Source organism: Nomascus leucogenys, chromosome 1a, assembly GCF_006542625.1.
Source record: "Nomascus leucogenys isolate Asia chromosome 1a, Asia_NLE_v1, whole genome shotgun sequence".
In the NCBI taxonomy this organism is placed as follows: Eukaryota; Metazoa; Chordata; class Mammalia; order Primates; family Hylobatidae; genus Nomascus; species Nomascus leucogenys.
The window spans coordinates 19,886,861-19,914,355 of record NC_044381.1 but is presented as its reverse complement, the minus strand read 5'-3'; the positions used below and the strand labels follow the sequence as shown (position 1 = coordinate 19,914,355).

Below are 27,495 nucleotides of genomic sequence, written 5' to 3'. Positions count from 1 at the left end.
CACTGTTAGCATTTTTATGATACTTTTCCAACTCTTACATTGAAAGTTATACACATTGATTTTCACCCAAGCCTTGGTAAATTACAAACCCTTGTTGAGATACAGTTTACTTAACATATAATTCTCCAATTTAAGCTGTACAATTCAATGTCTTTTAGCCTATTCACAGACTTGTGCAACTATCTCCGCTATCTAAATTCGGAACATTATCATCATTCCAAAAAGAAACCCTGTTGGCTGAGCGTGGTGGCTCATGCCGGTAATCCCAGCACTTTGGGAGGCCGAGGCGGGCAGATCATGAGGTCAGGAGATTGAGACCATACTGACTAACACGGTGAAACCCTGCCTCTACTAAAAATACAAAAATTGGCCGGGCGTGGTGGAGCGCACCCGTAGTCCCAGCTACTCAGGAGGCTGATGTAGGAGAATCGCTTGAACTGGGGAGGCAGGTGTTGCAGTGAGCTGAGATCACGCTGCTGCACTCCACCTCAAAAAAAAAAGGATGCTTCAAGATGAAGCTGAACATCTCCTTCCCAGCCACTGGCCACCAGAAACTCATTGAAGTGGATGATGAATGCAAACTTCGTACTTTTTATGAGAAGCGTATGGCAACAGAAGTTGCTGCTGACGCTCTGGGTGAAGAATGGAAGGGTTATGTGGTCCGACTCAGTGGTGGGAACGACAAATAAGGTTTCCCCATGAAGCACGTGTCTTGACCCATGGCTGTGTCCACCTGCTACTGAGTAAGGGGCATTCCTGTTACAGACCAAGGAGAACTGGAGAAAGAAAGAGAAAATTAGTTCATGGTTGCATTGTGGATGCCAATCTGAGTGTTCTCAACTCGGTTATTGTAAAAAAAGGAGAGAAGGATATTCCTGGACTGACTGATAATATGGTGCCTCATCGCCTGGGGCCCAAAAGAGCTAGCAGAATCCATAAACTTTTCAATCTCTCTAAAGAAAGCCCTTAAAGAAGGTAAGAAACCTAGGACCAAAGCACCCAAGATTCAGCGTCTTGTTTCTCCACGTGTCCTGCAGCACAAACGGCGGCGTATTGCTCTGAAGAAGCAGTGTACTAAGAAAAATAAGGAAGAGACTGCAGAATATGCTAAGCTTTTGGCCAAGAGAATGAAGGAGGCTAAGGAAAAGCGCCAGGAACAAACTGTGAAGAGACGCAGACTTGCCTCTTTGCGAGCTTCTACTTCTGAGTAACAAATAAATAAGATCAGACTGGCAAAAAAAAAAAGAAAAAGAAACCCTGTTACTCCCATTGCCCTCTTCTCGGCCCCTGGCAATCACTAGTCTCCTTCTTATATCTATAGATTGCTTATACTGGATATTTTATTTAAATGAAATCATACAATATGTGGCCTTTTGTGTCTGGCTTCTTTCACATGCATAATGTTTTCAAGTTTCATCCATGTTGTAACATGTATCAGTACTCATTCTTTTTATGCCTGGATAGTAACTCATTGTATGGCTATACCATGTTTTGTTTATTCATTCATTATTTGATGGAAATTTGAGTTTTTTCCATTGGCCATTATAAATGATACTGCTATGATCAATGGTGTATAAGAATTTGGCCAGGCAGGGTGGCTCAAGCCTGTAATCCCAGCACTTTGGTAGGCTGAGGTGGGCGGATCACTTGAGCTCAGGAGTTGGAGACCAGCCTGGCCAACATGGTGAAACCCCATCTCTACTAAAAATACAAAAACTAGCTGGGCAAGGAGGTGGGTGCCTGTAATCCTAGCTACTCGGGAGGCTGAGGCAGAAGAATCGTTTGAATCCAGGAGGTGGATGTTGCAGTGAGCCAAGATCGCACCATTGCACTCCAGCCTAGGCAACAGAGCAAGACTCTGTCTCAAAAAACAGAATTTGAGTACTTGTTTTTAGTTATTTTGGATATATATCTAGGAGTAGAATTTCTGGGTCATATGTTAATTCTGTGTTTAACTTCTGAAGGAACCACCAAATAGTTTTCCACAGAGGCTGTACCATTCCACAGAGGCTGTACCATCCTACATTTCTTCTAGCAATGTACAAGAGTTCCAATTTTTCCATATCCTCACCATTTATATATCTCCACTATTAAAAGAACAGCCTTATTAGATATATGATTTGCATATATTTTCTCCCATTCTATGATTTGGCTTTTCATTTTCTTGATGGTGTCCTTGGAAGCAAAAAGTTTTATATTTCAGTGATGTTCAATATATAGAATAAAATTTATAGGAGGCCATTGATTTGGACCGAGTTCCTGCCCTAGGCCTAACAGACCCAACCAAAATAGAGTGACTCATGCTGAAATTGCATGTCATGTCACTAAGTCAAAACTAGGATCTTTATCTGACCTTCTGAGAAATCAGGAGAGAGAGAGAGAGAATAGCCAAATCCTCAAACAGGCCAGTTTTAGCTGGCATGATAAGGAAATCCCCTCTGCCTGTCCATAAAAGCTATCTCTGGCGTGATAAGGAAGTCCTCTCTGCCTGTTTGTAAAAGCAATCTCTTCTGCTTTGTTTGTTGGAAGACTCATTCTGTTTTATAGAATGATATATTGCCTGAGTTTAGAATCAGAAATAAATAACAATGAAGATTTTTAAACTAAATGTGTTGTAATTTTGTCTTTCGACAAATATATTCATTTGTTCTTTTGTTGTTTCTGCTTTTGATGTCATATCTCAGAAACCACTGTCTAATGAAAGCTCCTGAATATGTACACGTAAGTTTTCTTTTAAAACTCTAATAGTTTTCGCTCTTACATTTGGGTGTATGGTCCATTTTGATTTTATTTATTTGGGTTTTTTTTAGATAGGTTCTTGCTCAATTGCCCAGGCTTCAGTACAATGGCACAATCATGGCAGTTGGCTCACTGCAACTTCCAAAACTCTTAGGCTCAAGCAATCCTCCTGTCTCAGCCTCCTGAATAGCTAGGACTACAGATGCTTGCCACCACACATGGCTAATTTTTACAATTTTTTAAGAGACAGGGTATTTGTGTGTGTGTGGGTGTGGGTGTGACAGGGTCTTGCTCTGTTGCCCAGGCTGGAGTGCAGTGGCATGATCAGCTTGCTGGACTCAAGTGATCCTTCCATCTTAGGCTCCTGAGTAGCTGGAACTACAGACACACACCACCATGCCCAGGTAATTTTTTTTATTTTTAGTAGGAACGAAGTCTCACTATATTGTTCACGCTGGTCTTGAACTCCTGGGCTCAAGCAATCTTCCCACCTCAGCCTCCCTAAGTGCTAGGATTACAGGACAAAGCCACTATGCCTAGCCTGGAGTTAATTTTTGTATATGAAGTGAGCTAGGGTTCCAACTTCGTTTTTTTTTTTCATGTGACATCCATTTGTTTCAGCATTATTTGTTGAAAAGATAGTTTATATGGGTCAAGTTTGAGGACTGCAACCTGGGACCTTTGATTAAGTTGCCTTGAATATATATATGCTGTGATCAGCAGTCACAGTGAATTTTTTCTTTTTCTTTTTTTTTTTTTTTTTGAGAAGGAGTCTCACTCTGTCGCCCAGGCTGGAGTCCAGTGGTGCAATCTTGGCTCACTGCAAGCTCTGCGTCCTGGGTTCACACCATTCTCTTGCCTCAGCCTCCCGAGTAGCTGGGACTACAGGCGCCCCCCACCACGTCTGGCTAATTTTTTTGTATTTTTAGTAGAGACGGGGTTTCACCATGTTAGCCAGGATGGTCTCGATCTCCTGACCTCGTAATCTGCCTGCCTCAGCCTCCCAAAGTGCTGGGATTACAGGCGTGAGCCACCGTGCCTGGCCTATAAGTGAATTTTTAAAGAAAAAAGGAAGAGGTAGTTCCTAAGTTGTTTACCAAGAATTTACCATAAAATAACATAAACTATTAATTGGCTATACATTGACTTTTCTTTTTAATTTAATTAAATTCTATTTTATTTTATTTTATAGAGACAGAGTTTTGCCATGTTACCTAGGCTGGTCTTGAACTCCTGGACTCAGGGGATCCACCTGCCTTGGCCTCCCAAAGTGCTGAGATTACAGGCATGAGCCACCACGCCTGGCTTGTTTTTGCTTTTGGTTTTGTTTAAGATAGGGTCTCACAGTTGCTTAGGCTGGACCTTACTGGTGCAATCACTGATTACTGCAGCCTCCACCTCCCAGGCTCAAGCAGTCCTCTCACCTCAGCCCTGTAAGTATCTGGGTGTGCACCACCACACCTAGCTAATTGTTTTTTTTAATTTTTTGTAGAGGGGCGGTGCTCACTGTTGCCTTGGGGGGGGGGGGGAGGGGGAACGGTGCCGTCCCTGGGGGGGGGGGGTGTAGCCCAGAGAGGCTGAGGAGGAGTGGGGGGGGAGGCGGGAGGGATTGGCACTGCCTCCAGCTGGGCAGATAGATCGTTCAAAAAAAAAAAAAAAAAAAATTTTTGTAGAGATGGGTTCTCTCTGTGTTGCCCAGGCTGGTCTGGAACTCCTGGGCTTAACCAGTCCTCCTGCCTCTGCCTCCCAAAGTGTTGGGATTACAGGTGTCAGTCACCGTGCCTGGCCCCAAATCCCTTTAAACAATTGCCCCCTGGACGTGTATGTTGGGTGGGTGGGGGAGCTTGACATATTCATGTCTCTCTGGCCTCAATAAATTTTGCATCTCAACGTCCCAGACTGCTCTGAGCTATTTTTCTTTACTCAGAAATCAGAATGTAGGCTGGGCATAGTGGCTCATTCCTGTAATCCCAGCACTTTGGTAAGCCTAGGTGGGAGGATAGCTTGAGCCCAGGAGTTTGAGATCAGCCCTGGCCACATAGCAAGATCCAATATATACAAAATTTAAAAAATTAGTTGAAGCCTGGTATGGTGATTCACGCCTGTAATCCTAGCACTTTGGGAGGCCGAGGCTGGTGGATCACCTGAGGTCAGGAGTTCAAGACCAGCCTGGCCAATATGGCAAAACCCTGTCTCTACTAAAAATACAAAAATTAGCTGGGCATGGTGGTGAGCACCTATAATCCCAGCTACTCAGGAGGCTGAGGCAGGAGAATTGCTTGAACCCAGGGAGCGGAGGTGCAGTGAGCTGAGATCGCACCACTTCACTTCAGCCTGAGCCAAAGAGTGAAACTGTCTCAAACAAACAAACAAACAAACAAACAAAAAATTAGTTGGGTATAGTGGCATGTACCTGTAGTCCCAGTTACTTGGGAGGCTGAGGTAGGAGGATGGCTTGAGCCTGGAAGGTCAAGGCTTCAGTGAGCCCTGATCTCATCACTGCACTCCAGTCTGAGTGACAGAACAAGACCCTGTCTCAAAAAAAAAAAAAAGCCAGTCATGGTGGCGAGAGTCTGTAGTCCCAACTACTTAGGAGGCTGAGGTGGGAGGATCACTTGAGCCCAGTAGTTTGAGGCTGCAGTAAACTGTGATTGCACCATTGCCCTCCAGCCTGGGGGACAGAGCGAGACCCTGGCTCATAAATAAGAAGTCAGAATGTGTGTGTCCTCCAATTTTATTCTTCCTCTTTCTGATTGTATTGGCTATTCTTAGTCCTTTGCATTTCCAAACTATTCAGAATCAGCTTGCTGATTTCTGCAAAGACAGCTGGGATTTGGAGAGGAGTGGTGTTAAATGTGTAGATCAGTTTGGGGAGTACTGCCATCTTAACAATATTAAGTCTTCCAATCCATGAACATAGGATGTCTTTCCATTGATTTAGATCTTTTAAAATTTATTCCAGCAATATTTGTAGTTTTCAGCGTATACATTATGCAATTCTTTTGTTAAATGTATTTCTTTGTATTTTATTTATTTATTTATTTTGAGACAGAGTCTTGCTCTGTCACCCAGGCTAGAGTGCAGTGGTGTGATCTCGGCTCACTGCAACCTCCGCCTCCTGGAGTTCAAGCGATTCTCCTGCCTCAGCCTCCCAAGTAACTGGGACTACAGGTGCATGCTACCACACCCTGCTAATTTTTATATTTTTAGTAGAGAAGAGGTTTCACCATGTTGGCCAGACTGGCCTCAAACTCCTGACCTCAGGTGATCTGCCTACTTCAGCCTCCCAAAGTGCTGGGATTACAGGCATGAGCCACCATGGGCAGCTGTATTTTTGTTTTTAATTTATTTTTCTGAGACAACGTCTCACTGCATCACACAGGCTGGACTTCAATGCTGCAGCCTCAACTTCCTGGACTCAAGCCCTTTTCCCACCTCAACTTCCCGAGTAGCGAAACTACACAGCTGCATGCCACAACACCCAGCAATTTTTTTTTTTTTTTTTTTTTGAGACGGAATCTGGCTCTGTTGTCCAGGCTGGAGTGCAGTGGCTCGATTTTGGCTCACTGCAACCTCCGCCTCCTGGGTTCAAGTGATTCTCCTGCCTCAGCCTCCTGAGCAGCTGGGATCACAGGCGCCTGCCACCATGCCTGGCTAATTTTTGTATTTTTAGTAGAGATGGGTTTTCGCCATGTTGGCCAGGCTGGTCTTGAACTCCTGACCTCAAGTGATCCACCCACCTCAGCCTCCCAAAGTGCTGGGATTATAGGTGTGAACCACTGTGCCGGGCCTCACCCAGCAAATTTTTTTTTTTTAGATGGAATCTCGGTCTGTCGCCTAAGCTGGAGTGCAATGGCATGATCTTGGCTCACTGCAATCTCTGCCTCCGGGGTTCAAGTGTTTCTGCTGCCTCAGCTTCCCAAGTACCTGGGATTACAGGCACCTGCAACCACACCCAGCTAATTTTTGTATTTTTAGTAGAGACGATTTTTCGCCACATTGGCCAGATTGGTCTCAAACTCTTGACCTCGGGTGATCTGCCCATCTCGGCATCCCAAAGTGCTGGGATTACAGACGTGAGCCACTGCACCCAGCCCACCCAGCAAATGTTTAAAAAGAATTTTTGTGGAGATGGGGCTCTCACTATATTAACTAGATTGGTCTCGAACTCCTGGCCTTAAGTGATCCTCCCACCTCAGCCTCCAAAGTGTCAGGATTACAGGTGACAGCCACCATGTCTAGCCTGTATTTTCTTTTTTGATGCTATTGTAAATGAAATTGCTTTTTTTTTTTTTTTTTTTTTGAGACGGAGTCTCACTCTGTCGCCCAGGCAGGAGTGCAGTGGTGCGGTCTCGGCTCACTGCAAGCTCCGCCTCCCAGGTTCATGCCATTCTCCTGCCTCAGCCTCCCAAGTAGCTGGGACTACAGGCGCCTGACACCACACCCAGCTAATTTTTTGTATTGTTAGTAGAGATGGGGTTTCACCATGTTAGCCAGGATGGTCTCAATCTCCTGACCTAGTGATCTGCTCGCCTCGGCCTCCCAAAGTGCTGGGATTACAGGCGTGTGCCACTGCGCCCGGCTGGAAAGACTGACTTTATCTCATCTGTTATTTATAAGCCACCTTTGATGAAAGAGAAATTTTTTTTTTCTTGAGATAGAGTCTCCGTCTGTCGCCCAGGCTGGAGTGCAGTGGCGTGATCTCGGCTCACTGCAACTTCTGCCCCCTGGGTTCAAGCGATTGTCCTGCCTCAGCCTCCTGAAAATTTTCTGTATACAAGATCATACAACCTGCAAGTAGAGATTGCGTTTCTTCTTATTTTCCAATCTGGAGACCTTGTATTTATTTATTTTCTTGCCTAATAGCCCTCACTGGAACCTCCAGTGCAACGTTGAATGGCATTGGCAAAGTGGACATGCTTGTCTTATTTCTGATGCTAAAGGAAAAGCATTCAGTCTTTCACCATTAAGTATGATGTTAGTGATGGGGTTTTAGCTATGTCTACAATGCCAATGCATATCCTAGTACAGATGTTCCAGCTGAGGGCGGAAATAGAGAACAGAGGTCAGAAGAAAAAGCTGGGCTTACATTTGGGAATCCTCAGTGTTCAGATGAGAGTTGAAGTTATGGAAACTTAACAAGATTGTCCAGGGCAGATCACATAGGATGAGAAGAGGATTGGGGATTGATATGGTTTGGCTTTGTGTCTCCACCCAAATCTCATTTTGAATTGAAATTCCCATGTGTTGTGGGAGGGACCTGGTGGGAGGTGACTGGATCATGGGGGTGGTTTCCCCTATGCTGTTCTCGTAATAGCAAGGGAGTTCTCATGAGATCTGATGGTTTAAAAGTGGCAGTTTTCCCTGTGCTCACTCTTTCCTGCCGTCTTGTGAGTAAGGTGCTTGCTTCCCCTTCTCTTTCCACCATGACTGTAAGTTTCATAAGGCCTCCTCAGCCATGCATAACTGTGAGTCAACTAAACCTCTTTCCTTCATAAATTACCCAGTCTCAGGCAGTTCTTTACAGCAGTATGAGAATGGACTAATACGGAGAATTGGTACTAACAGAGTGGGGTACTGCTATAAAAATAACCTGAAAATGTGGAAGTGACTTTGGAATTGGGTAATGAGCAGAGGTTGGAACAGCTTGGAGGGCTCAGAAGAAGACAGGAAGATGTGGGAAAGTTTGGAGCTTACTAGAAACTTGTTGAATGGTTTTGACCAACATGCTGATAGTGATATGGACAATAAAGTCCAGGCTGAGGTGGTCTCAGATGAAGATGAGGAACTTTTTGGGAACTGGTGCAAAGGTCACTTTGCTATGCTTTAGCAAAGAGACTGGTGGCATTTTGCCCCTGCCTTAGAAATCTGTGGAACTTTGAACTTGAGAGAGATGATTTAGGGCATCTGGCAGGAGAAATTTCTAAGCAGCAAAACATTCAAGAGGTGATCTGAGGCCGGGCGCGGTGGCTCACGCTGGTAATCCCAGCACTTTGGGAGGCCGAGGCGGGCGGATCACGAGGTCAGGAGATCGAGACCACGCTGAAACCCCGTCTCTACTAAAAATACAAAAAATTAGCCGGGCGTGGTGGCGGGTGCCTGTAGTCCCAGCTACTCGGAGAGGCTGACGCAGGAGAATGGCGTGAACCCGGGAGGCGGAGCTTGCAGCGAGCCGAGATCGCGCCACTGCACTCCAGCCTGGGTGACAGAGCGAGACTCTGTCTCAAAAAAAAAAAAAAAAGAGGTGATCTGGATTTTTCTGAAAGCATACAGCCACATACGGTCACAAAGAGATGGTTTGAAATTGCAACTTATGTTTTGTTTTGTTTTGTTCTTTTGAGATAGAGTCTTGCTATGTCACCCAGGCTGGAGTGCAGTGGCGTGATCTCAGCTCACTGCTTTCTATTTCCAGAAAAGTCCCAAACAAACTAAGACATATTGGTCACTTTTAGGAATACATGAATAAATATCTTTTCCCAAAGAGACTGAAGGAAGTTGAAATGTAATGGTGAGTTGAGATTGCAGTTCGTAGGCTACCCTACCAATACTTAGCAAATTCATAAGTCATGTAAAAACTTTTTCTAAGCCTTGAAAGTATGTTTGTTTGGCCGGGCGCGGTGGCTCACGCTTGTAATCCCAGCACTTTGGGAGGCCGAGGCGGGCGGATCACGAGATCAGATCGAGACCACGGTGAAACCCTGTCTCTACTAAAAATACAAAAAATTAGCCGGGTGTGGTGGCGGGCGCCTGTAGTCCCAGCTACTCGGAGAGGCTGAGGCAGGAGAATGGCGTGAACCCGGGAGGCGGAGCTTGCAGTGAGCCGAGATTGCGCCACTGCACTCCAGCCTGGGTGACAGAGCGAGACTCTGTCTCAAAAAAAAAAAAAAAAAAAAAAAAGTATGTTTGTTTAGTCCCTGAAATCTGACCACTCCTCTCCTATTTATTTATTTATTTTTGAGACGGAGTCTCATCTGTCGCCCAGGCTGGGGTGCAATGGCGCGATCTTGGCTCACTGCAACCTCCGCCTGCTGGGCTCAAATGATAACTTCTCTCCTTTTCATCTTACATTCCATAGCCTGGAGCCCCTGTCTGCCATGAGAGGTAGGATGTGGGTAAGGCAGGTGGACAGCTCCAGGGCAACAGAGACAGAGGAGACTTCTCGCACAAGAAGAGGAGCTGGACCAGACCTTTAAAAGCTCCTCCAGAAATAACAGCTGGGGCATTTATGAAAGGGAAGCAGGTGTCAGCAGCAGAAGGGCCCAGGAGCAAGAATAGTGAAGCACAAGGGGCTGCTTGTTTCTGCTGTCATTTGCAAGTCAGGAACTGTTTGACTTTACATTTTTTTTTTGAGACGGAGTCTCGCTCTCTCACCCAGGCTGGAGTGCAGTGGCGCGATCTCGGCTCACTGCAAGCTCCGCCTCCCGGGTTCACGCCATTCTCCTGCGTCAGCCTCTCCGAGTAGCTGGGACTACAGGCGCCCGCCACCACGGCCGGCTAATTTTTGTGTATTTTTAGTAGAGACAGGGTTTCACCGTGGTCTCTATCTCCTGACATCGTGATCCGCCCGCCTCCGCCTCCCAAAGTGCTGGGATTACAAGCGTGAGCCACCGCACCCGGCCGAGAAAGTGATACTTAATTGAGCTGAGCCTTGAAGGGTAAGTAGGAGTTAGCCAGGTCTGTAGGGTGGGGAAAAGTAAGAAGGGAAGTTAGAGGGAACAGCATGTGCCAAGTTACAGAGCTAGGACAGAATGTATTGAGGAACAATAGGAAATTGGGTATTACTGGAGCAAAGGATACACTGTGAACAGGGGAAGGGACAAGGCTGGGAGGAAAAACTCAGAGGCAGAACAAAATTATAATGTCAATTTTTAAAATCATAGTCATTTTCCTCTTTGAGTGAAAAAAAACCCACATTCTTTAGGTTGGCATGTATACACAGAGAGATAAGACATCTGACTCTATATGCAGAAAATTCAAACCAAGGGAAGTAGTGAATTATCCTTGAGTTTAAATGTTAGTTGAAATAATAAAATAGGGAGATTAAAGAGTCCTACTACTTTGATGTCAGATGAAATCATGTCTATGTATAATACACTGGTCAAAGTTCAAGAACTGGTGATCTTTATAAAAACACTGCTCTCTTCTTTGCAAGGTCATCACAATGGCTCCAGAATTATTGGGGTAATACATTTTGTTTTTCATGTAAAAAGTTATCTTTTTATTTATGTTGAGACGGAGTCTCGCTCTGATGCACAGGCTGGAGTGCAGTGGCACAATCTCGGCTCACTGTAACCTCTGCCTCCCAGGTTCAAGCAATTCTCCTGCCTCAGCCTCCTGAGTAGCTGGGACTACAGGCATGTGCCACCATGCCCAGCCAAAGTGCTGGGATTACAGGTGTGAGCCACCGCGCCTGGCCAAAAGTTATCTTTTTAGTCAAGTTGATCAAAAAATAAAATTTTGCTTATTGCTGATGGATCTATTTACATAATAAGAAATTTCTCTAAATTTATCATTATCACGTTGTCTCAGTCATCACCTGCTGTTGTTACCACTTGCCTGTTCTTAAACTCCACTTACTTTTTGCAACTCATCTTTTTGTTACTTCTACTGCTAAATAATCTTCACAAAGGAGGTCTTTTTTTCCTACCTGTTATCATCACTTACTTAATTGTTCCCTGACCACAGAGATCAAAACCAAAATAATGTACCACCATCACTGTAGATGGAAAAACACACACGAACCTTTTTCTTCTACCCTCCTAGGTTCTCCAGCTGGAGTCCTGGGAATCAAACTGATAAAAGATAGATTAAAAAGAGAAAAACATAGTTTTTTAATGTATACAGCACACATACACACAGGAGAAACTCCGTAATGAGTAACTCAAAGGGATAGTTAAAATCCGGGGCTTATATATCACCTTAACATGGAACGATATATTTGTAGAGAAGTGACAAGAGAAAGGGGTTGCAGCTTTTAGGGGCAGCAAACTGTGGGGAGGTAAATATGTGGGGGTGAAACCATTGAAAGATAAAGGTTATTTTATTTCTTTTGAGGCAGGTTCTCGCTCCATTGCCCAGGTTGGAGTGCAGCGGCTCCATCTCAGCCCACTTCAACCTCCACCTCCCAGGTTCAAGCGATTCTGTTGCCTCAGCCTCCGGAATAGCTGGGATTATAGACACCTGCCAACATACTCAGGTATTTTTATTTTATTGTATTTTTAGTAGAGATGGGGTTTCAGGCCAGGCACAATGGCTCACGCCTGTAATCCTAGCACTTTGGGAGGCAGAGGTGAGCAGATCCCTTGAGCTCAGAAGTTCGAGACCAACCTGAGCAACATGGAGAAACCCCATCTCTACCAAAAATACAAAACAGTTACCTGGTTATGGTGACGCATGCCTGTGGTCCCAGCTACTCAGAGAGGCTGAGGCGGGAGTATTGCTTGAGCCTGGGAGGCAGAGGTTGCAGTGAGTTGAGATCACGTCACTGCACTCCAGCCTGGGTGACACAGTGAGACCTCATCTCAAAAAAACAAAAAAGAGAGATGGGATTTCACCATGTTGGCCAGGTTGGTCTCGAACTCCTGCCCTCAAGTGATCCACCCACCTTGGCTTCCCAAAGTGCTGGGATTATAGGCCTGAGCCACAGCACCCGGCCAAAGTTATCTTAGTAAAGTTTTTTATGTAGATTCCTCTCTCAGTGCTATGTCTGATCCCTGTCCTGATAAGAGTCTGGGCTAAGAGTCAGGAATGACTGAGTTGTGCTCCTTTTCATGGAGGGGAAGGGAGACACCCTTACAATTTATATGCTGTTCTTAGCCAGACGGGGGAAAGAAGCCCAAGAGCCTTTTTTTTTTTTTTTTAATTGGAGACAGGATCTTGCTCTGTTGCCCAGGTTGGAGTGCATGGGCACAATCACGGCTCACTGCACTCTCAACCTTCTAGGCTCAAGCAATCCTCCCACCTCAGCCTCCCAAAGTGCTGGGATTACAGGTGTGAGCCCCAAGAGCTTCTTCTGCATCAGCTATTTCTCAATTGTCTTCAGCTCAAAATAATCCTATTCAAAAGTAACATATTTGGGGTGGGGTAGGATGTTCTAATCCCCTGCAATACCATTTATTGCATCAACCAACAATGAATTCGTGGTATTACTTGCTCACAGGTAGAGGTTGTTAGACTCCCCTGAATGGTTAATTGAAACGATTGCATCTTCACTCCCTTTTTTCTTTTTTTAGATTTTGGCACTCATTTTTCAAGTTTCCGACGAAACATCTTGAAATGTCCCTCTGTAGGCCTCAAATAGTTAAGCGCCTCAGAAATGCATAATTGATTCTAAAGGTAACAATTACTTTTAGTTGTAAGAACTAGTCTCACAACTTGCAATTATGGCCATAGAATTTTAGCGGTGCACACTAGCATGCACTTCAGAAATTATCTCGTCTAGATCCTTCTTATAGATAAAGCAACTGAAGACAGCACGGTGACTGGGTGACCTTGGGCAATTTACGTATCTTCCCATTTTTCTTATCAAATTGATCTCAGCAGTTCCTATACCTTTAAGGGTTATTGTAAGGAATAAATAATAAAAGTCTGGGTACAGTGGTTCACATTCGTAATTCCAGCACTTTGGGAGGCCAAGGCAGGAGAAACAATTGAGCCCAAGAGTTTGAGACCAGCCTAGGCAGCATACCAAGACCCAGTCTCTAAAAAAAAATGGTTAAAAATTAGCAGGGCATGGTGGTGCATGAAGTCCTAGGTACTCAGTAGGCTGAGGCGGGTGGATCATCTGAGCCCAGGAGTTTGAAGTCATAGAGAAGCGGTGTTGTCGTCTGGGATAAATATCAGAGGTTTCTTGTCTCATGCCAAGGGAATCAAGAATGCGGACACATAAGAAGTGAGTTTAAGAGCATTGGTTTAATAGGCAAAAGGAAGAGAAAAGGGAATACCTCTCTCTCTTACAGAGAGAGGGGCTCCTGAGTGGGACTTTTGGTCTCATGGTGAAACGCAAGGGATTTTATAGACGAGCTTGAGGAGGCGGTGTCTGAGTTACGTAGAGCCTGAGAGATTGGATGGACCAGGTGTGCCATTTACATAGCACGCAAAGAAACTGGCTACCCTACCGGAATCTTCTATTATGCAAATGGTCCTCTACCTGGCCGGAGCCATGTTGCCTGTTTCTTTACTGTACACATGGTTGACAAAGAAAAGGGAAAATGGAGCCTCCATGTTGAACATGCCTCACCCCCAGGTAGCCTTTTCCTATTGGCACAGCTGTTGGCATTTACCTGCGCAAGCTTCCAGCTTGTTTATTTATGTCTGCAGCTCAATTTTTCAGGCTGCTCGTTGTTAGAAAAGAAATGATTTAGGAACTACTTGGTAAGAACCCTCACTGTCGGCCTAAATAATTTATTTCTAGTTCCTGTATCAACAGTGAGCTGTGGGCCAGGTGTGGTGGCTCACGCCTGTAATCCTAGCATTTTGGGAGGCTGAGGTGGACAGATCACTTGAGGTCAGCAGTTCAAGACCAGCCTGGCCAACATGGTGAAACCCCCGTCTCTACTAAAAATACAAAAATTAGCCTGGCTTGGTGGCTCAAGCCTGTAATCCCAGCTATTCAGGAGACTGAGGCAGGAGAATCGCTTGAACCCAGAAGGCAGAGGTTACAGTTAGCTGAGATTGTGCCACTGCACTCCAGCCTGGGTGACAGAGTGAGACTCCATCTCAGAAACAAACAAATCAGTGACAAATCAGTGACAAACAAACCAATGCACTCTAGCCTGGTAACAGAGTGAGACCCTGTCTCTAAAAAGAAAAAAAAAAGGCCCTGCACAGTGGCTCACGCATGTAATCCTAACACTTTGGGAGGCCAAGGTGGGAGGATTGCTTGAGCCTAGGAGTTTGAGACCAGCCTGGGCAATATGGGCAAAACCCCATCTCCGCAAAAAATACAAAAAGTAGCTGTGACAGCATGTGCCTGTAGTCCCAGGTACTTGGGAGGCCAAGGTGGGAGGATCGCTTGAGCTTGGGAGGCAGAGATTGCAGGAGCCAAGATTGCACCTCTGCACTTCAGCCTGGGCCACAGAACAAGAACCTGTGTCAAAAAAAAAAAAAAAAAAAGAAAACGTATGAATGAGATAATGCAAGTGAAACAGAGCAGTAAATCATTCAATAAATGTTCGTTATGACCATGGATACAACTAAACAGTCCTGAATTTGCTATTTACATTAGCTTGGAAAGTCCCTAAATATCTCTGGATCTCAGTTTTAACAATCCATGAAATGAATGAGAAGGTTAGACGAAGTCAGTGGTTCAAGTTGTGCTGTGGAGTCCTAGGGCTTCCCTGAAGGACAGCAGACAGGGGCTGGGAGGCCAGCAGACAGTCACCAAATAACCTACCTTCCTTCAACCAAAGCTGTTTAGCTTTCCTCTTCTTAAATTTTTGTTTGAATAAAATAGTTCTGAGCTGGGCATAGTGGCTCATGCCTGTAATCGCAGCATTTTGGGAGGCCACAGTGGGAGGATCATTTGAGGCCAGGAGTTTGAGACCAGCTTGAGCCCCATCTCTGAAAAAAATAAAAATAAAAATAAAAATTGTGCTTAAAAAAGTAACTACTTAGCAAGATAAACTTTAAGGTTCTTTCAGCTCAAGATTCTATGATTTTGCAAAGATCACACTGTGTCCTTTGTTTTTCTGGTTTCAAAATAAAGACAAGGATTTTATTTATTTATTTATTTTATTTTTGAGACAGAGTCTCACTCCTTGTCACCCAGGCTAGAGTGCAGTGGTGCAATTTCAGCTTATTGCAACCTCTGACTTCTGGGTTCAAGTGATTCTCCTGCCTCAGCCTCCCAAGTAGCTGGGATTACAGGTGTGTGCCACCACACTTGGCTAATTTTTGTATTTTTAGTAGATACAGGGTTTCACCACATTGGCCAGGTTGGTCTCAAGCGATCTGCCCTCAACTCCTGGCCTCAAGTGATCCACCCCCTTAGCCTCCCAAAGTGCTGAGATTACAGTCATATATCACCATGCCCGGCCAAAATAAAGACAAAGATTTTTACATTTTTAAGGATAAGATCAACTTATGACTATAGGCACAGAGCCAGGACAGAACTCTAGGTCTCCTGACAGTAAGGAAGAGATATTATAATGTCTTGAGGTTAAAAGGAAGGAGATCTTCAAATGGTTAATGCTCAGTAATGACTGTGGACATTTTTCTGTTTTGGTTATAGAGAAACAAACCCTGGATTTTTGGTTCTTAGTTTTCTTTTGGATTACTTAAGGGGTGAGTATTCTTTAGGTGACAGTGCTGATTACAATCCAGTCTATGATTAACGCATTTATTACCTAATGTTTTTCCGGGTAACTGAAGTTTAATGTTTGCTGAATTATAGTTGATTGAAAAAGAGGACCTTAAGGAGAGATTTCAGCATCACTTCCACTCAGATTTATTTTTAAAAAGGTTATAGGGTGGTTGTTGCCATGCTATTGAGATATCCAGGTGAGCTTTGTATATTTCAGATGCAATTCTCTGGTACAGTTCTATTTTCAGTAAACCTACCCCAATTTCAAAGCTCTAATCAAAAAAGAGGTTGTATTGGCTGGGTGCGGTGGCTCACACCTGTAATCCCAGCACTTTGGGAGGCTGAGGCGGGTGGATCACATGAGGCCAGGAGTTCGAGACCAGCCTGGCCAACATAGCAAAACCCCGTCTCTACTAAAAAGACAAAAATTAGCTAGTGTGGTGGTGCACATCTGTAATCCCAGCTACTTGGGAGGCTGAGGCACAAGAATCGCTTGAACCGAGGAGGTGGAGGTTGCAGTGAGCCGAGACTGCCCCACTCTACTCCAGCCTGGGTCTGTCTCAAAAAAAAATAAAAATAAAAATAATTTTCTGTTTTTTCTTTTTTATTTTTTGAGACGGAGTCTCGCTCTGTCACCCAGGCTGGAGTGCAGTGGCGCAATCTCGGCTCACTGCAAGCTCCGCCCTCCGGGGTCACGCCATTCTCCTGCCTCAGCCTCTCTGGTAGCTGAGACTACAGGCGCCTGCCACCACGCCCGGCTAATTTTTTGTATTTTTAGTAGAGATGGGGTTTCAGCGTGGTCTCGATCTCCTGACCACGTGATCCGCCCGCCTCGGCCTCCCAAAGTGCTGGGATTACAAGCGTGAGCCACTGCGCCCGGCCTAATAATTTTCTTTTTTTTTTTTTAAAAGGTTGTATATGTAATCTCAGCACTTTGGGAGGCCGAGGCAGGCGTATCACCTGAGGTCAGGAGTTCAAGACCAGCCTGGCCAATATGGTGAAACCCTATCTCTACTAAAAATACAAAAATTAGCCAGGCGTGGTGGTGGACACTTGTAACCCCAGTTACTCGGGAGACTGAGGCAGGAGAATTGCTTGAACCTCAGAGACAGAGGTTGCAGTGAGCAAAGATCACACCATTGCACTCCAGCCTGGGCCAGAAGAGTGAAACTCCATCTCAAAAAAAAAAGAAAAAAGAAAGAAATCAAAACTTCAACACACATTATTTTATTTGATCCTTACAAAAATTCTCTGAGGTAGACAGAAGAGGTTTCTTCCCTGATCACAGAAGAGAAAGCAAAGGCTCAGGGAAGTTAATTATTATAACTATTCTACAGCTAATAAGTTGGTTATGCAGTCATTAAGTCTTTATTGAACATCTCTAGCATCCAGGCATTGGGTTAAGGAACTGGGACTCAAGTTCAAATGAATCACACCTCAGTATTGTTTCTCTTACTTGGAGTAGTTCTTGAATGCCTCAGCTTTAAAAGACTGAAAGTTTTAAACTTAGGGAGGCTTTCTTACAACTTAAAACTGTTTAATAGAGAATTCTTAATTCACATAGTATAATATAATATACCCAATAACATTCTGCAACAGGCCAGGCGCTGTGGCTCATGCCTGTAATCACAGCACTTTGGGAGGCCAAGGCAGGTGGATGATCCAACTTCAAGAGTACGAGACCAGCCTAGCCAACATGGAGAAACCCTGTCTCTACTAAAAATACAAAAAAAAAAAAAAAAGAAAAAAATTAGCCGGGCGTGGTGGCATACTCCTGTAGTCCCAGCTACTCGAGAGGCTGAGGCAGGAGAATCACTTGAACCCAGGAGGCGGAGGTTGCAGTGAACTGCACTCCAGCTGGGATAACAGAGCAAGACTCTGTCTCAAAAAAAAAAAAAAGAAAAAAAAAAATTCTGCAACAGCTGACGACAACCAAAAGAGAAAAGTAAAGGTTGACTTTTCTAACTATAGTATTTTGCCTGCTAGGCATTCTAGGTTTTTATTTTAAAAATTTCTTAGGAAACTCCAGCTGTTACAAGGAAGTATTGCTTTTGGTTTAATGTTTTATCCTGCTAGTGCACTCCACCCTTAAGTGATCTTGGTGACTAATAGGACTGGCACCAGTTCTCACTTACCAGATGTGAATTCCACTTACTAGTTTGTTTTTTGTCTTCTGCTAATTTGCAGTTGTAGACAAACACGGAGTAAAGAAGTTCTTAAATGAAAATCGGCAATGTAGTCGCTCTTTAATTTTTGAATTGGCCTGGCACAGTGTCCTCATCTAAGAGTCATATGGTTGTTATGTTCCCTGATGTTAGGGGGCCCTCCCCTGCAGCCCACAGTGACTCAGAAGGCAGCTGCCAAGAACAGGAAGGCCTGGGGTTCATGTGACAAGCCACCAGCCTTTACCAGAGCAAGCAAAGTAGGTGGGATGTTCCCGTCCCCTGCCCACCAGTTTTATAACACATTTCAGGGCTTTTTTTTTCCCTTCCTCAGAGTGCTCTGAATTTTCTCTTTGACCTAGTTTGATTTGTGGAGAAATGCTGTCGAAAGGGCCTGCTGAGATTTTGTCCTGGCCTGCCTCACTGAAGAAGGCCAACAATCTGTTTGCATAGCAAGAATGAAAAAAATGTTTCTGCGCTTCAGAGATTACTGAATACTCTTTTTCCAAAATGAATCCGTTCCTTCTAGCAGGGATCGTTTTTGCTAGTTGGGAAGATAAAGCTGTCAATATTCAGTAGCCAATCTCTAGATTTCTTTCAGAGACGGAGTCTGGCTCAGTGCAGGCTGAGGGGCGGTGGCACGATCTCGGCTCACTGCAACCTCCCACTCCTGGGTTCAAGCAATTCTCCTGCCTCAGCCTCCCAAGTAGCTGGGATTACAGGCACGTGCCATCACACCTGGCTAATTGTTGTATTTTTGGTAGAGATGGGGTTTCACCATGTTGGCCAGGCTGGTCTCAACTCCTGATCTCAAGTGATCCACCCGTCTTGGCCTCCCATAGTGCTAGGATTACAGGGGTGAGCCATCACATGCAGCGCCAATATCCAGATTTCAAGAGACCACAAATTGTCACAGTTTCTTGGAGATTTTCTTCACTGGATTTAAGTCATTGTTCTCCAAAGTGTGTTCTGAGGGCTACCTACATTTGAATAATCTAGATTAAGGTACCATCATCGCTACTAAAGGACCTTGTAATCTGTGTTTTTTTTTTTTTTTGAGATGAATTCTCCCTCTATTGCCCAGGCTGGAGTGCAATGGTGCAATCTTGGCTTATTTGCAACCTCTGCCTCCAGGGTTCAAGCAATTATCTGCCTCAGCCTCCCGAATAGCTGGGATTACAGGCACCCGCTACCACACCCAGCTAATTTTTGTATTTTTAGTAGAGACGGGGTTTCACCATCTTGGCCATGCTGGCCTTGAACTCCTGACATCGTGATCCACCCACCTCGGCCTCCCAAAGTGCTGGGATCACAGGCATGAGCCACCGCGCCCGGCCCGTAATCTGTTTTTAAAGGAGCACTAAAACTCACCAAAATTCTTTTTTTTTTTTGAGACGGAATCCCGCTCTGTGGCCCAGGCTGGAGTGCACTGGTGTGATCTCGGCTTACTGCAACCTCTGGCTCTTGGGTTCAAGCAATTTTCCTGCCTCAGCCTCCCGAGTAGCTGGGGTTACAGGCGCCCACCACCACGCCTGGCTAATTTTTTTTGTGTATTTTTAGTAGAGACAGGGTTTCACCATCTTGGCCAGGCTGGTCTTGAACTCCTGACCTTGTGATCCACCTGCCTCGGCCTCCCAAAGTGCTGGGATTACAGGTGTGATCCCGGCCAAAATTTATTTTTTTGCACAAAATTAACTTAGCTAAATCAGAGTTCACAAGCCTTCATTGGTAATGTCACCCACAGGAGACAGTCCTGGGTCAGAGGAGGAGTCTTGTTTATGCCTTTCCTGTTTCCACTCCTGTACTCCCGGTCCCCGCCAAAATGCCATTTCTGATAGTGTTGGTCACTGCAGAAGGAAACAGGAAAAAACAGAAAGGAACTGAGGAAACTTCAGTGTTCCCTCTTGATTATAGTGGTCTGGGAAACAGGCCTGAGTTTAGAAAGCAACGCAGCAGAATGCTTAAAAATCATTCACAAAGTTTGGTAAAACCACAGACTCCCCTTCTCCCCATTCTAATTAAGTGGGTATGGGGTGGGGCCTGAGAACCTATATTTGGAAAAATACCTACAGTGATTCTAATGCAGGTCGATCTGGGGGTACGTCAGGATATTTATTGTTTAATGTACTGGAGCCCAGAGGTAGAAGTCCCCTTTGACAGCTGTCTTCAAACTGTCGGCACAAAGACCTAAAGTAATTTTACAATATAAAGATATATGTGGGTTCTCTAACTGTCACAGGGCAACCCCCCAAATTGGGGATCAGCCCAGGAGGCCATGAGGGTTCTTGACTTTTGGCAGAAAAGAATTAAGGAGGCCACGGTGGCTCATGCCTGTAATCCCAACACTTCGGGAGGCCGAGGCGGGCGGATTGCCTCAGGTCAGGAGTTCCAGAACAGTCTGGCCAACATGGTGAAACCCCATCTCTACTAAAAATACAAAAAAATTAGCTGTGTGTGGTGGCGTGCACCTGTAATCCCAGCTACTTGGGAGGTTGAGGTAGGGGAATTGCTTGAACCAGGGAGGTGGAGGTTGCAGTGAGCGGAGATCATGCCACTGCACTCTAGCTTTGGCAACAGAGCAAGACTCTGTCTCAAAAAAAAAAAAAAAAGAATTCGGGAGCAAGTGGACAGAATAAAGTGAAAGCCAGTTAAAGGAATGAAACAGTGGCTACCCCATAGAGTAGCATGGACTGCTGGACTAACTATACTTATGGTTATTCCTTGATTACATGCTGAAAAGGGGGTGGATTATTCATGTTTTCTTGGAATGGGGTGGGGAGTTCCCCAGAACTGAGGGTTCTCCCCATCTCCTACTATATAGGGTAATTTAGGGACGTTGCCATAACATTTGTAAACTTTCATGGTGCCGGTGGGAGTGTCTTTCAGGGTGTTGATAATGCATTAGAATTAGCATATAATGAGCAATGAGGATGACCAGAGGTCACTTTCTTTTTTTTTTTTTTTTTTTTTTTTTTGAGACAGAGTCTTGCTCTGTCACCCAGGCTGGAGTGCAGTGGCGAGATCTCAGCTCACTTGCAACCTCTGCCTCTCAGGTTCAAGCGATTCTCCTGCCTCATCCTTCTGAGTAGCTGGGAATACAGGTGCCCGCCACAAGGCCCAGCTAATTTTTGTATTATTAGTAGAGATGGGGTTTTACCATGTTGATCAGGCTGGTCTCGAACTCCTGACCTCGTGATCCACCCACCTCGGCCTCCCAAAATGCTGGGATTACAGGTGTGAACCACTGCGCATGTCCTCCAGAGGTCACTTTCTTTGCCATCTTGATTTTGATTTTGGGAGGGGGTTGGCTGTTTGTTTGTTTGTTTGTTTGTTTGTTTTTATGTTGCCAGGCTGTTCTTGAACTCCTGGCCTCCAGTGATCCTCACACCTTGGCTTCTCAAGTGCCGAGATTGCAGGCATGAGCCACCACACCCAGCCCTTGGCTAGGTTCTTTACTGCACCCTGTTTTATAAGCAGGGTCTTTGTGACCTACGTCTTGTGAAACAAGTCCTGCCAAATTCCTGTCTTATAACTAGCCAGCATTTAGTTTTAGTATATTCTGTGTCTTAAGATAGTATGTACATTTTTCCCTAGAGCAGCAAAAAAGAAAAGGATAATGTGTATTTTGTATTTAAAAGAAATATTGGGGCCGGGCGCGGTGGCTCACATCTGTAATCCCAGTACTTTGGGAGGCTGAGATGGGTGAATCACCTGAGGTCAGGAGTTTGAGACCAGCCTGGCCAACATGGCCAAACATTTTTTCTAGTCTCTGCTAGGAAAAAAAAAAAAAAAAATTAGCCAGGCATGGTGGCGCCTGCCTATAATCCCAGCTACTCAGGAAGCTGAGGCAGGAGAATTGCTGGAACCCAGGAGGCAGAGGTTGCAGTGAGTCGAGATGGCACCACTACATTCCAGCCTGAGTGACAGAGCGAGACTCCATCTCAAAAAAAATAAAAAAAAAAAAAAAATACTGGCTAACATCTCTACAAACAAATGAGCCATTTGATAGGAACATTGCTTTCACATGATTCCATTAAAAAATTAACTTTGGCTGGGTATTGTGGTTCGTGCCTGTAATCCCAGCACTTTGGGAGGCCAAGGCAGGTGGATCACCTGAGGTGAGGAGTTCGAGAGCAGCCTGGCCAACATGGTGAAACCCTGTCTGTACTAAAAATATAAAAAATTAGCCGGGCATGGTGGCACGCACCTGTAATCCCAGCTACTCAGGAAGCTGAAGCAGGAGAATTGCTTGAACCCAGGAGGTGGAGGTTGCGATGAGCCGAGACCCCACCACTGTACTTCAGCCTGGGTAAGAAGAGCAAAACTTCGTTTAAAAAAAAAAAAAATTAGCTGGGTGTGGTGGCACACACCTGTAATCCTAACTATTTGGGAGGCTGAGGCACGAGAATCACTTGAACCTGGGAGGCAGAGATTGCAGTGAGCTGAGATTGTGTCATTGCATGCTAGCTTGGGCGACAGAGCAAGACTCTTGTCTAAAAAAAAAAAAAAATCATGGTGGCTTGTCAAGTTTTGGAAATTTCTCCTTAATGGTTTTTCCTAACATATTGCTTTCAGTATGTCATCTGTCACTCCTTTCCTCAAAATCTTCAATGGGACTTCACTGCCTACTTATTAAATACCGTCGGCTAGTGTTTGAGGCCTTATAACTTTATAACACTTGGCCTCAGTCCACCTTGCCAGCCGCACTTTTTTGTTTTGTTTTGTTTGAGACAGAGTCACACTCTGTCACCCAGGCTGGAGTGCTTTGGCACAGTTTTGGCTCACTGCAACCTCCACCTCCCAGGTTCAAGCGATTCTCCTGCCTCAGCCTCCCAAGTAGCTGGGACTACAGGTGCCCACCACCATGCCTGGCTAATTTTTTTTTTGTATTTTTGTATTTTTAGCAGTGTCAGGGTTTCACCATGATGGCCAGACTGGTCTCGAACTCCTGACCTCAGGTGATCCGCCATCTCGGTCTCTCAAAGTACTGAGATTAAAGACATGAGCCACAGTGCCCAGCCAAATTGATTCTTTTATTTTTTATTTTTATTTTTATTTATTTATTTTTTGAGATGGAGTTTTGCTCTTGTTGCCCAGGCTGGAGTGCAATGGCATGATCTCAGTTCACCGCAACCTCCGTCTCCCTGGTTCAAGCGATTCTCCTGCCTCAGCCTCCTGAGTAGCTGGGATTACAGGCACCCGCCACCAGCCGGGCTAATGTTTTGTATTTTTAGTAGAGACGGGGTTTCACCATGTTGGCCAGGCTGGTCTTGAACTCCTGACCTCAGGTGATCCACCCACCTCGGCCTCCCAAAGTGCTGGGATTACAGGCGTGAGCCACCATGACTGGCCTATTTATTTATTTTTTGAGACAGAGTTTCGCTCTTGTTGCCCAGGTTGGAGTGCAATGGTGCAATCTCAGCTCATTGCAACCTCTGCCTCCCGTGTTTAAGTGATTCTCCTGCCTCAGCCTCCTGCTTTTAGAAAGTATTTTACGGGAGAACGGGCGCAGTGACTCATGCTGGGAATCACAGCACTTTGGGAAGTTGGAGGCAGGCAGATTGCTTGAGCTTAGGAGCTCAAGACTTTCCTGGGCAATATGGTGAGACGCCATCTCTACTAAAGATTGTTTTTAAATAGCTGGGTGTTGTGGCGAGGGCGTCTAGTCCTAATTACTCAGAGGCTGAGGCGAGAGGATGCTTGAGCCTGGGAGGTCGAGGCTGCAGTGAGCCGTGATCGCACCACTGCGCTCCCGCCTGGGTGACTGAGTGAGATCCTGTCTCAAAACCAACTAACAAAAACAAAACAAAAGTATTTTAAAGGATTTCTCCTATTTAAGTCCTTATTCATATGCATGAAAATATGTGGTAAAGATGTTTTAGTTGTAGGAAAAATGTTGGAAGCAATCTAAATGTCCATCAAACGGGATAATGTTTAAATTATGGTACATCCTGTGATATACCATACAGATTAGAAAGAGTGAAGTGGATCTCCAGATCCTAAAGAATTTGATTCTTCAAAATTAAGAAAATCTGTCCAATTAAAAATACTTCAGGGGTGGCGGGACATGGTGGCTCACACCTGTAATCCCATCACTTTGGGAGGCCGAGGTGGGTGGATCGCCTGAGATCAGGAGTTCAAGACCAGCCTGGCCAACATGATGAAACCCCCGTCTCTACTAAAAATACAAAAAAATTAGCCAGGCGTGGTGGCGTGTGCCTGGCATCCCAACTGCCCAGGAGGCTGAGGCAGGAGAATCGCTGGAACCCGGGAAGCAGAGGCTGCAGAGAGCCAAGATCACGCCAGTGCACTCCAGTCTGGCCAACGAAGCAAGACTCTGTCTCAAAAAAAAAAAAAAAAAAAAAAAAAATTCAGGGCCAGGCGCAGTGGCTCACGCCTGTAATCCCAGCACTTTTGGAGGCCAAGGCGGGCAGATCACTTGAGGCCAGGAGTTTGAGACTAGCCTGGCCAACATGGTGAAACCCCATCTCTACAAAAAAAATACAAAAATTAGCCGGGGGCCTGTAAACCCAGCTATTTGGAAGACTGAGGCAGGAGAATTGCTTGAACCTGGGAGGCGGAAGTTGCAGTGAGCCAAGATTGTGCCATTGCACTCCAGCCTGGGTGACAAGAGTGAGACTCTGTCTCAAAAACAAACAAACAAAAAAGCCTTTAATATTGTATTTATATTAGTGATATCATGTCTCACACATAAATAATAAATATATATTAGCTATGAACAGTATATTTTTAAGATTCTGGGGCCAGGCGCAGTGGCTCATGTAATCCCAGCACTTTGGGAGGCCAAGGCAGGTGAATCACCTGAGGTCAGGGGTTCGAGACCAGCCTGACCAATATGGTGAAACCCCGTCTCCACTAAAAATACAAAATTAGCTGGGCTTGGTGGTGCATGAGTGTAATCCCAGCTACTCGGGAGGCTGAGGCAGGAGAATAGCTTGAACCCAGGAGGTGGAGGTTGTAGTGAGCTGAGATCGTGCCATTGCATTCCAGTCTGGGCAACAAGAGCAAAATTCTGTCTCAAAAAGAATTGAAGGCACTATTGAGAAGTGACAAAGATATATGCATATATGGAAGATATGTACATGACATAAATCCCCACTGTAGTTATCAGTAACTCCACTTTTTTTTCTTTTTCTTTTTTTTTTTTTTTTTGAGGTGGGGTCTCACTCTGTCACCAAGCTGGAGTGCAGTGGTACAGTGATAGAATCTTGGCTCACTGTAACCTCTGCCTCCCAGGCTCAAGCAATCCTCCTACCTCAGCCTCCCAAGTAGCCGGGACTATAGGCACACCACACCACACCCAGCTAATTTTTGTATTTTTTTTGTAGAGACAGGGTTTTGCCATGTTGCCCAGGCTGGTTTTGAACTCCTGGCTTCAAGCATTTCGCCCCCCTTGGACTTCCAAAGTGGTGAGATTATAGGTGTGAGCACCGTGCCCAGCCACTAACTCCACCCTTCCAATAGTTCAAGCCAAAAATCTTGACATCATCCCTGAATCCTCTCTTTGTCTCATACCCCACATTAAAGTATCAACAATATCTGTTGATATTATTTTAAAAATATTTCCAGAATCCAAACCCTTCTCATCACTTCCTTCTATACCACTGTGGTCCAAAGCATCATCTTTTTTTTTTTTTTTTTTTTTTGGAGATGGAGTTTCACTTTTTCGCCCGGGCTGGAGTGAAGTGGTGTGATCTCAGCTCACTGTAACCTCCATCCCCTGGGTTTAAGTGATTCTCTTGCCTCAGCCTCCCAAGTAGCTGGAATTACAGGCACGCGCCACCACGCCTGGCTAATTTTTGTATTTTTAGTAGAGATGGCGTTTTACCATTTTGGCCAGTCTGGTCTCGAACTCCTGACCTCAGGCGATCCACCTGCCTCAGCCTCCCAAAGTGCTAGGATTATAGGCATGAGCCACCGCGCCCGGCCACTACTTTCTTTTTGTAACACTTATCACAATTGTTAGCATATAGTTACCAGGTTATAAGCTTCATCGAGAGTTTGGGTCTGGATCTCTGTTGTATCCCTAGCACTGGTATATAGTAGATACTCAACAAATACTTATCAATGAGTTAATAAATATATCTCCAAGAGTGGTTATAGTATTGTTGTAACTTCCCTTCTACCTCAAAGCTGCTTTTGATTTAACTCCTATCAACAGGTAGAAGTGAGTTCACCATGACTTCTTCTCCATTATGTTTACAGTTGTGTCCCCACAATCCTTGTGATGCTAAACATACAAAAGGGGATAGATACACGTTTACGGGTTGGTTGATTAAATGATGTGGTTTGATACTCATCTCCTACCTCAACTTTGCCTATTGTCAGATAAGAGGCAAAGAGAAATATTAGGGAAGCAATTCTCAGGTTACAGAGGTCAAAATCTTACTTGGGTCTTTTGAAATGTAGTCTGGCATTCATAGAAATTTGTCTTTTTTTGTCCACTATTGGCCTGAACAATCAAATACCCTAAGCCAAGAGCCTAATTGCTAGTAACCACTATATTATTGAGCATTATATATTAAATTCCATGCATGGCCAATATTATATATTATTAGGTTTTAAAGTAATCAGAAAGTATTTGCCCTTTTTTTGCTTTGCAAATGGTTGGGTAAATATTCACTGTTCCTGTCTTCATTGTAGCAAAATCATGACTATATTACAGCATTAATAACTCTCTAGCTGTGTGGCTTTGGGCAAATCATTTCTCTCTGAACATAAATTTCCTTATTGACAAAATGAGGAGATTGGATGTAAGGTCTCTTCCAATTCTAACATCTTTTTTTTTTTTTTTCTATTTCATTCAGTGAAAATCACCACACAAGGCCGGGCACAGTGGCTCACGCCTGTAATCCCAGCACTTTGGGAGGCCGAGGTGGGTGGATCACGAGGTCAGGAGATCAAGACCAGCCTGGCCAAGATGCTGAAACCCCATCTCTACTAAAAATATAAAAATTAGCCTGGCACAGTGGCAGGCACCTGTAATCTCAGCTACTTGGGAGGCTGAGGTAAGAGAATCGCTTGAACCAGGGGGAGAGAGGTTGCAGTGAGCTGAGATTGTGCCACTGCACTCCAGTCTGGGTGACAGAGTAAGACTCCGTAGACTGTCTCAAAAAAAAAAAAAAAAAAAAAAAAAAAAAAAGAGAAAGAAAAAGAAAAAAGAAAGGAAAATTACCACACTAATTAACTTACCTCTGGCCGGGTGTGGTGACTCATGCATGTAATCCCAGCACTTTGGGAGACCAGGGCTGGTGGATCACCTGAGGTCAG

General features: G+C 44.8%; 1 protein-coding gene and 1 pseudogene across 1 annotated transcript in view; both read left to right on the top strand.

Moving 5' to 3' along the window:
• The first annotated feature begins 443 nt into the window (after nucleotides 1-443).
• Nucleotides 444-13,366, top strand: LOC100590494 (annotated as a pseudogene).
• The window catches only part of PLIN2 (perilipin 2), a 62,150-nt gene continuing 47,643 nt past the window's right edge, over nucleotides 12,989-27,495 (top strand). Inside the window, exons 1-2 of the mRNA XM_030818518.1 lie at nucleotides 12,989-13,074; nucleotides 15,971-16,023. The gene's annotated coding sequence lies outside the window, so the exon portion shown is untranslated. The remainder of the gene's footprint in view (nucleotides 13,075-15,970; nucleotides 16,024-27,495) is intronic.